The 9,109-nt window shown below is 31.9% G+C and overlaps 1 protein-coding gene across 1 annotated transcript in view; it reads right to left on the minus strand.

Moving 5' to 3' along the window:
• Positions 1-7,911, minus strand: part of LOC137575112 (uncharacterized) — a 42,821-nt gene extending 34,910 nt beyond the window's left edge. The window contains exon 1 of the mRNA XM_068287520.1: positions 7,514-7,911. The gene's annotated coding sequence lies outside the window, so the exon portion shown is untranslated. The remainder of the gene's footprint in view (positions 1-7,513) is intronic.
• Between the last annotated feature and the right edge of the window lie 1,198 nt (positions 7,912-9,109).

The raw sequence follows: 9,109 nt of genomic DNA on the forward strand, positions 1-9,109 counted from the left end.
AAAAAATTGAGGCCGCAACGTGCGAAATTATTTTACACGTTTGTGCAATTTGTGGATGGCGCACAAAATTTTTCTAAAAACAAATTAATTAAAATTACACAAACGTGGTTGGTCTGAAGTTATGTGGGTATAGGCAAATACAATATGTATGTACATATATGTTTCCCAATTGTTTTCTGGAATTTTAAATGACTAAACGACTAAATGGCGCCACAGAGAACCGAACCGGCAGCGGCGCAATTAACCAAGGCAAGGCAATTTGGCCACTTTTGGTCAGCGGTCGGCTAGTCGAATAAATGTTAGTCTAAGCTTTAGCAAATCGGATGATCTAAGCTGACAAATTTCGAAATCATTTGCCAAAAATAACACACAAACAATTAAATCTAAGCATTCTGAATGAAAGAAGAATTCATAAACATACTCGATGAAGTTTTCATTATGATTGAAATTCTTTAATAATCAACACAACACACAAAAAATCAAACAAAATATGAAAACAGGTTTCATTCGTTTTCATAACTAGTGTATATATGTATATGTTATTTATCTATATACATATGAATGTATATCTGTGTGTACATACTTAACGATTATGGTGAAATTTCTCAGCTGAACTTGAGTAAATCGTGTAAAAGGTTTTTCTGCAGAATTTTTGCAACAATTTTTTAGTTGCGAACTAAAAGCTGTTTATCAGATGCGTCAGCAAAATGTGGAGAAAAAAGATATTTACTAAAGTGTGGCCGGAAATGGGACAGTATCAGTTTAGTAAATGGAATTACACACACATTGAAATAAACTATAGTTAAAAGTTGAATACTCTAACATAAACATTCTAGAATCAAAAGTTCGAGTTCAGAAATTGGTTTCAGTTGAAAAACTCATATAAAATTTCGGTTTATAAATGACGCCTATCTTAGGAGGAGTTGCTTATTATCCTTTCTTTCTAATATTTTTTTTGTCTTATTATTATTGTTCTTCATATAAATCAGTTTTTAAGTAAATGGAGTTGTAATTTGAAGACATTTAAGTTAGTTGCCTATTCCATTTCATTATTTTTGTTTAAAAAAGAAAAACTCTGTTCTTTCCTTGTAAGACAACTTTGATTAGAAGTCACTTAAAAAGATATGATAAGATCGCTTCGATTTTGTTACAACTAATGAGGCATTTGATAATGAAACCAAAACCAAGTTAAAGTTAAAGTTTTAGGAAACAAATCAAGTTTGATATCAAGATCTTATATTGCCTTAATATATTATTAACTATATGGTTTCCTGCTCAGAATGATCGGGGTCAATGTATCTCAAAAGGCTGACTTTAAGATAGCTCTAAAGAATGTCAATTCAAAAATATAGATATATATCTTCCTGAGACTACAGATAAAAATTATTGTTGTCTTTAAGTGAACCTTCTACTTTAGGTTTCCCTAAAAATTTCTGGAAAAAAAAAAAACTGGTTAAAGTTTTGGTTTTTCATTTTTGCAATGGGAAATTCCAGAAAAAAAGGTTACAAGGTTATTGAAATTTGTTTTGTTTATTTTCATTTTGAACTAAATTAAAGTAAGTAATTATTTTTGACTCATTTGGTATATCTTTATGCAGAAGCTTTAATACCCTTTTCCTGTCGATAATGTGTTTTGATGACTACTACGAATCTGTTCACCTTTATGACAGCTTTGAATTAAATCTGTGGGTTCATTTACTTTCTGTGTGTGTGTGTGCGTTGGACATTTGTATATATTGGTACATTCATTCAATTTGATTTTGTTGTCATTATCATCATCATCATCATTCGCATTCGCATTCAACGTTTTCGTTTCGTTTCATTTCGTTTATTTTTCTTTCATTAAAAGTTTTGCATTTATTTATTTATTTTACTTTTGGGGCAGATGCTGCTACTACAGATGCTCTTGGTCAGTTGCTGCCCCCATCTGACGCCCGTCGTCGTCGCGACAGTTCGTCAGTTGACAAGTTTTTCATATTTATTTACGCATCAGACCAAACATGCAAGTAATATGTATCTTATTTTCATATGAAGTATCTGTATCTGTATGTATCATGTGATTTCAATAAATGAGAGATGACAGTCGTATATGAAATTCAAGTGAATTGAATGCTGATGGTTTTTTTTTTTTTTTTTGGGAATTTTTCAAAGTCGAAAATGACGTAAAATCGTTTTCTTCTTTACCATATACTAAGCTCGAATGGAAGTATATTAAACATCTTGAAATGTAGTCAAACCTTTAGGAGAAATGCTTAAAAGGGTATCTTAGAGTCGTTATCTCATGACTGCTTAGTTTAATTATTTGTTTATTTATGTTACTGCGTTTCCTGGTAAGCACAGTCCACAATTAATTAATTTAATATACTCTTATTTATGTTATACATATATTTGCCGTGATTAGGCAACAATTTGGTTTGTGTCTCGACTAAATTTTCACAAAGAAGTCAAAAAGATAGCAAAATGATTTTTGTTTCAGCTTCACTTCAGCGATTTTGACTTAATTAAAAATCCACTATAAGTATTTGCAAAATATTTGTATGTAAGAGTTTTTTTTTCGATCGATCGACTGATAATTTTAAATGCGAGCCACAACTTTACACGCAATGTGTGCAAAAAAAAAGAGCAAAAACAAACTACAAAACTTTAGTTCGAAATTCACAATTCAAATTCAAAACATTTTCCGTTTCATTCATAAAAAGTGTATATATGTATATTCTGTTGTCTTTTTTTGTGGCTTTGCTAATGTCGCTTGGCTGTCATTTATTATTGGACTGGACTACTTTAAATAGATCCACGTGCCAAGTTTGTGGGCGAGGCGTCTTTATGCTTTGGGTGGGTGTGGGGGGGTGGTTGGTGAGGTTTAGGCCATATTACTCCTTTTCCCCCCCCGGTAACGCATACTTCCCCCCACACCCATTGTCTGCTGCTTTAAGTAATGAGCATGGTTGAAATGCGTTAAATGAATTTTTGCACTTTATGACTTCTTCTTCGTCTGGATTGTTTTTTTGTTTTTGTTTTTTTCTGTATACGTTTTCTTTGCCATTTTTGCACGTTGTCTGTTTGATTTGTTTGGCTTGGTTTGCCATTTTAATATTTGCCTATGAATGAAGTTTATTTATAGTGGTAACGGCCATTCTGTCCCCTTTTTTTTGCTCGCCCTCCTTGCCAGTCTGGTCCGCTCAAATGCATTCATTTTGGTTTGCAGGAAGTGTGCCCAAGGTTTAAATATGATATATGCGATGACTTAGTTAAAGATAACAAAGTGATACTTAGTTAAATATGCACCCAATATATGCAACAAACATAGGCGAAGGTGGAGCTATTTGTCTCTTAGGGCAGTTCAGGGCATTCGAGTTAGTATGAAACAACGATTTGGAAAGTAACATGTAAGTATGCTTTAATAAACAAAGACGTTTTCAAGTATTCAAATATCCAATTCGTAGTATTCCACCTTTGATAATCCATTTTTTCAAAAACCTTTTCAATTTTGTTTGATGTTAGCTGAACTACATTTCGAGATGCATTAACTTGTCGTGTGTTATTTGTTGTTTAAAAGAATTTCGCCCAATTTTAAAGTTTTAATTTTGAAATGTTAAAAGTTTGGTTGGATCAAAATGGCGAACTTGGAGTAAAGTTTCTTTTATTATATAGACCCGTCCTATTTGTATAGTTATATAATGAATAAGTTTCTATTATTTCCATTTTTATTTTTAGTGTTTTCTTTAACATGTCTTATTTTAGTCAGTCATCACTTTTTGGTCAGTTGATTTGGTTTAACCAAACTGTTGCAATTATTCGCATTGGGCTGCTATATTTTCACAGCTAAGCGAAATTCTTTCTATTTAAACTAAGGCACAATGAAAATATATACCTTATTTATTAAAGAATTTTATATAACTGAAATGGAACCAAGTCGATTAGACTAATGTCTAGACACTATAAAGTAAAATCGCATTTCAAAAGATGAAGAATTTTTCTTAGGTTTAGTAGATTGAATAGGTAAGGTCATTTGAAATCACTTTTTCTATTACTTTGAAATGTGTAGCTTATATTAGTGTTAAATTATTAAGTATGTGTCAAATTTGTAGTTCTCTACAACTCAAAAAGGACTTAAAACGATATCCAGATCTAAGTGATTATCTCATTTATTTCTAGAATTTCTGAGCATACTTTTACTTTTTAAGAATCTCACAACCGACAATAATTTCAGACACAAATGGTGTGGAAATTAATACTTATTTAAACACTAACAATTTCCCAGCAATAAATATACAAAATATATTCTATCTAATGTATCATTGTTTAGACTTTGGATTCATTCCACAGTTCTCATATTATTTAATTAAGCTGTGAGTTATTTAGCACATCAGTTTAAAAGAAGTCGCCTTTAAGCTGATTTCTGCCTAACCAATTATGCCTTATATCTCTATATACTTATGCAAATAGGAACCTTAATCTTTCCTGCTTAAAGCCGGAAATATAGCAAAAACACTCCATATTCTAAGAATTAAATGATTGCAGTCAGAAATTAATTTTGGATTTATCGCAAAAGGTGCTTTGATATTTAAAAATTTTAGTTCTGGAAATGATAGCTCCATTCTTTTGGGAATTAAAGTTATTTATGGCATTGAAAACAAAAAACGAGAACTAGAGAAGTTTAAGGGGATTCTATTCGAGCGGATTGATATGATCTGATCTATATCACCGAGAAATAGCTATTTAAGGACTAAATCCTACCTATTGAGAGCAACATCCTAGTCGAAGTAATCTATATTCAGAAAAGACTGAAATAAGATTAGAATAGATATTTTGTTTGGTCTTTGTGTACCGAGAAATGACTGGGCTAATGAAGCTGAGGACTAGAATAGATGTACGATATCCCAGAAATCCCTAACCTGTTAAATGAATTAATGTTTTTTGTTTCACGCCTTCGGACCATAACTTGACTTGTCCAAACTAGTGAGAAAAGCAAGTACTAAAGGGTAATTAAAGAAAACTGATGGTTCAATCAAACTGACTTAATGTATCCTAAGAATACACATTCCCTAAAACATATAAAAGTACCGTATATTAAATATTATACAATCTGGAATCCGCTTAAGATGAATGCTCTATCGCATCAGCCCTTTCCTTTTAGTGCACACGTGAAAGATATTTTGCAAACATAAAGCAAATCGGTCGAACTATCATTAAAGCATTTTTGCTTAATCTCACGTAATTGAAATAATTCTCTTTGTATTATACTTAAGTAGTTCTGTTAAGCTGCTTTACGCGGTCAGTATTAATAATTTCGACATGAAATTTCGTTTGGCCAGCAATGTGTAGGTACTTACAAATTTTTAAATTTCAAATGGTCATCCTTAACCTTGAACTCGGCGTCTCGAGCAAGCTATTAGCACAATAAAGTTAATCATCACTTGTTGTTGGCCTGACCGACTAATGCCACAAAAAGATTTCATAATCATCATCATTAACATTAACATTATCATTGGCAGCAAGAATCGATGCTTAATTTGAGAGAATAAGAATCCGCAAAGATGCCAAACAAAACAAAACAAACAAACAAACAAATACATAGACAGACCAAAACTGATTTCAATACAATGGCTTAAAATGTGTTGGAAGTATCTTGGCAAATTAACACGCTTGTTATCAGACACACTCACACACACATAAGTTAGCCAAAAAAAGTTCACAAGCCATGGCTAAAAAGGCAGACACGCGTGGATTGTCTTGTATAAATACCTACATACACATACTTGGATAGACCCAGCAACAATCTCAACCAAATGCCATTAAGCTTAATGTATATTATCTATACAATGAGCCTACATGAAACAAAACAAACCATACGGCAAAACACCAAACGGTGACAAGTAGCAATGAACCTTATAAGGTCTTGGCCCGATGTTCATAACAATCATAATAATAAAATCTCATAAATTTTTAATTTATTTGATACGATGTGTAGTATGTACATACATAAATGTGTATCTCTCTATCTATCTATCTACCTACCTACTTACTACTCGCTGTACAAGTCAACAATTTGAAATTTATCTAGATACAAACAAAATATCATTTCTGATTGAAGTTTCAAGTGCATCTTGAAGTGTGTCAAAAACCTACGAGAAACAATCATAAATTATAAATGTTTCTAAACCCATCAATTGTAAATAGGTAAGTGAACTAAAGTTTAAAGACCCAAAGCCTAGAAAATAAATTTATTAAATTTAATTATATCTAAACTTTTTTTTTTCTTTCGGTTTTTGTCATTAAGGCAAAGCAAATAAAACATTGTGTTAAGTCTTTTAGCTAAAATATTTTTCAGATCTAAAATTTCATTCTTTTTCTGTTCATTTTAATTGATTGTTTGTCTTTGTGAGGGAAACTAAAGTAATGAAAATGGGATTTGTTGTCATTATTCTGAGATATTTCTTCTATAAATTGCCAGACAACTTTTTTTCAGGTATCATTATCTTTTTTTTCTGTTTTTTGTTAAGTTTATACAACTTTGATTAAAGTGTTTGTTTAGAAATCCATATAGGCAAAAAAAAAAAACCTACTGATTTCTTAGGAATAGTTGGTTTTATATACTCCAAAACATCTGTTGAAATTATTATGATTAATTATGGCCAATTTAAGCTCTTAGGTTATTGAAAATAAAAGGAAAAATATCAACCAAACAGCTTTAAAGAAACTAAAAACTCTTAAAAAAAGTAGATATAAAGATTGTTACAATTTAATCGTTAAAATAACTATCAAATTGAGCAACAATATTATATATATCCCATAGAATTTTTAGATGTTCTGGATCATAATCAGGCAAATTAAATTTTTTGTATATATTTTTAAAATTTCACTAAAAAAGAAACTGAATTAATATATTAGATTTATAATTGAACATTAAGTACTTCAGGAATATGTCGGTTCCTATAGCAACAGGTTTTCTTTGGTTACTCACACGAAGGATGACTATATTATGTATATCTATAAGAAATTGGAAAACTAGTTTTTAAATTTTATAATGTCAAACCAAATTGAATAAATGAAATTTTGGTTTTTGCTCTATAAATGGTATTAGTTAAGTAAACAAATGGGTAATATAATTACCAACTTTGAATTGGCTTGCTAATCAAATGAGTAGGCAAAACTTTATTTATTATTTGTCAATTGAAGTAATATTAATTTCATAAAATTTAATTGGACTGGTATTTGAAAATAGATCATAAATTTTAGTAGCAAACCCACCTACCCCCACCCATCGCTCCTCCTGCCCTCGTTTTGGGGAAAACCAAAAATTTATTGTTCAATAATTTCACTCTTGGCAACCGAAATCAAATAATCAACAACTTTTGCATTAGTTGTTTTGTATTTTGTTTCTTTTTTTTTGGTTGTTGATGGAAATGCATAATATTTTTTGTCGCATTGTTTGTTGTTACTAACACACACACACAGGGACAGAGACACACACACACACACACTTATGGTTAGATGGTTTTTAGACACTTACACTGTCAGGCCCAAAAAGAAAACAAATATTTCGCGCTTTTTCCGTTTTGAGGCGCGCAATGGGCCAAAAAGAAATATTTCTTTGATTATCGCCCAAAATTGTTGCTGTTGTTGTTGTTGTTGTTGGTGGAAGGTTTTTGCTTGGCTTTAACCACGTTTCTTTGCGTTTATTATTTATTTATTTTTTTATTTTTCGCTTCTTCAATTTCTTATTCACTTCATGTCTGCACACACGCACAACACACACAACACACACACACACACAACACTTACACACGAAATAGATAGACACTGTTGCTCACTGGCGGAGGCGTTTAGCTTAGTGAGTGTTCACTGTAAGCTGAGCTTTTCAGATACAAAACGATTTTCAACCGCGACGTCAACGTTGACCGCTTGAAATCTCGTTACTAACTAAAATAAACGAAGCGCGTTTCGACCAAAAAACAAAAAAACACAGCAACAACAACAACAGCAACACAAAAGAAAACACAGAAAACACAAATTGTTGTCGCCGCAGCGACGTTGGCTTTGCAGGTTGCTCTTGCCGTTGCTGTTGTTGTTGTTGTCGGTAACCAAGCGCTCTCTCAGGCACACAGATACACACACACACACACACACACACACACATAGAGACACTCATTGGCACATTGCATGCATGCCTGAGCTTCGAACAGCAACGCAAGTTCAAGTCGCAATGTTAGGCTTGAGCCGGCAAAACTAAGTTCGATGCGAACTTGGCAATCTCCCCCTCTCTTTCCCCTCCCCGCACTAGCATTCGGTTTAAGCCAGGTTTAAAAGTAATCTTGGAAGCCGGCAAAAACAACGTTTAGAGCGATGAGTTGAGATTGGCAACATGTTGCTTCCGCTCGGCAACAACAAATTGTTGTCTAAAATTGAAAATTTTACAAAACTCAAGAAAATTCACAAATTGTTAAGTATTAACAATAATTGCATGGCAGTGTGCAATTTTTTTAGTCACATTTTGTGATTTTTCTTCCAACTGATTCAAAGGTTATTCTAAGTGTTTAACATGGATCTTTCTATGAATTCCATGTGAATAGCCATAAGAACTGAGAATTTACTTAAATATTAAGAATTAAAGTTTATCAATCTAAATGAAGAAGAAAATGTCCTTTTGCTCTTTGAATCATACAGAAAACATTGTGTATTTTCAGTATAGGATACAGTTGTGGACTATTAACTTAACTATATGTGAGAAGCACTAGTATATGGCTATTCTTTTCTATTCTATTCTGGGGCTTAAATTTGGATCCTCGTTGTTCAGTAGCCTAATTGACTCATCTACCGAGGGCTAAATCAAAAATAGGACACTTGTTATTTCTTTGTCTATTGGAAACTTAGGATCCTCTGTCTACCTTATTTTGTATATTTTTAATTTATATTGTCTTTATTTAGACAAGTACTATTGGTACACATTCTAAGGTTTCAGTACTTTTAAGTATTTGTAATGAAAAAAAGAGTTATTATACTGATTAAAACACAAATTTGATGCTCAACATTGTAAATATGTAGGTATGACTTGAAAGTCTTATACATTATCCACATAGTATATCGTTCTTAACAAGTTGTCACTTGT

Source organism: Drosophila tropicalis, unplaced genomic scaffold (assembly GCF_018151085.1).
Source record: "Drosophila tropicalis isolate 14030-0801.00 unplaced genomic scaffold, ASM1815108v1 contig_562, whole genome shotgun sequence".
Taxonomy (NCBI): domain Eukaryota; kingdom Metazoa; phylum Arthropoda; class Insecta; order Diptera; family Drosophilidae; genus Drosophila; species Drosophila tropicalis.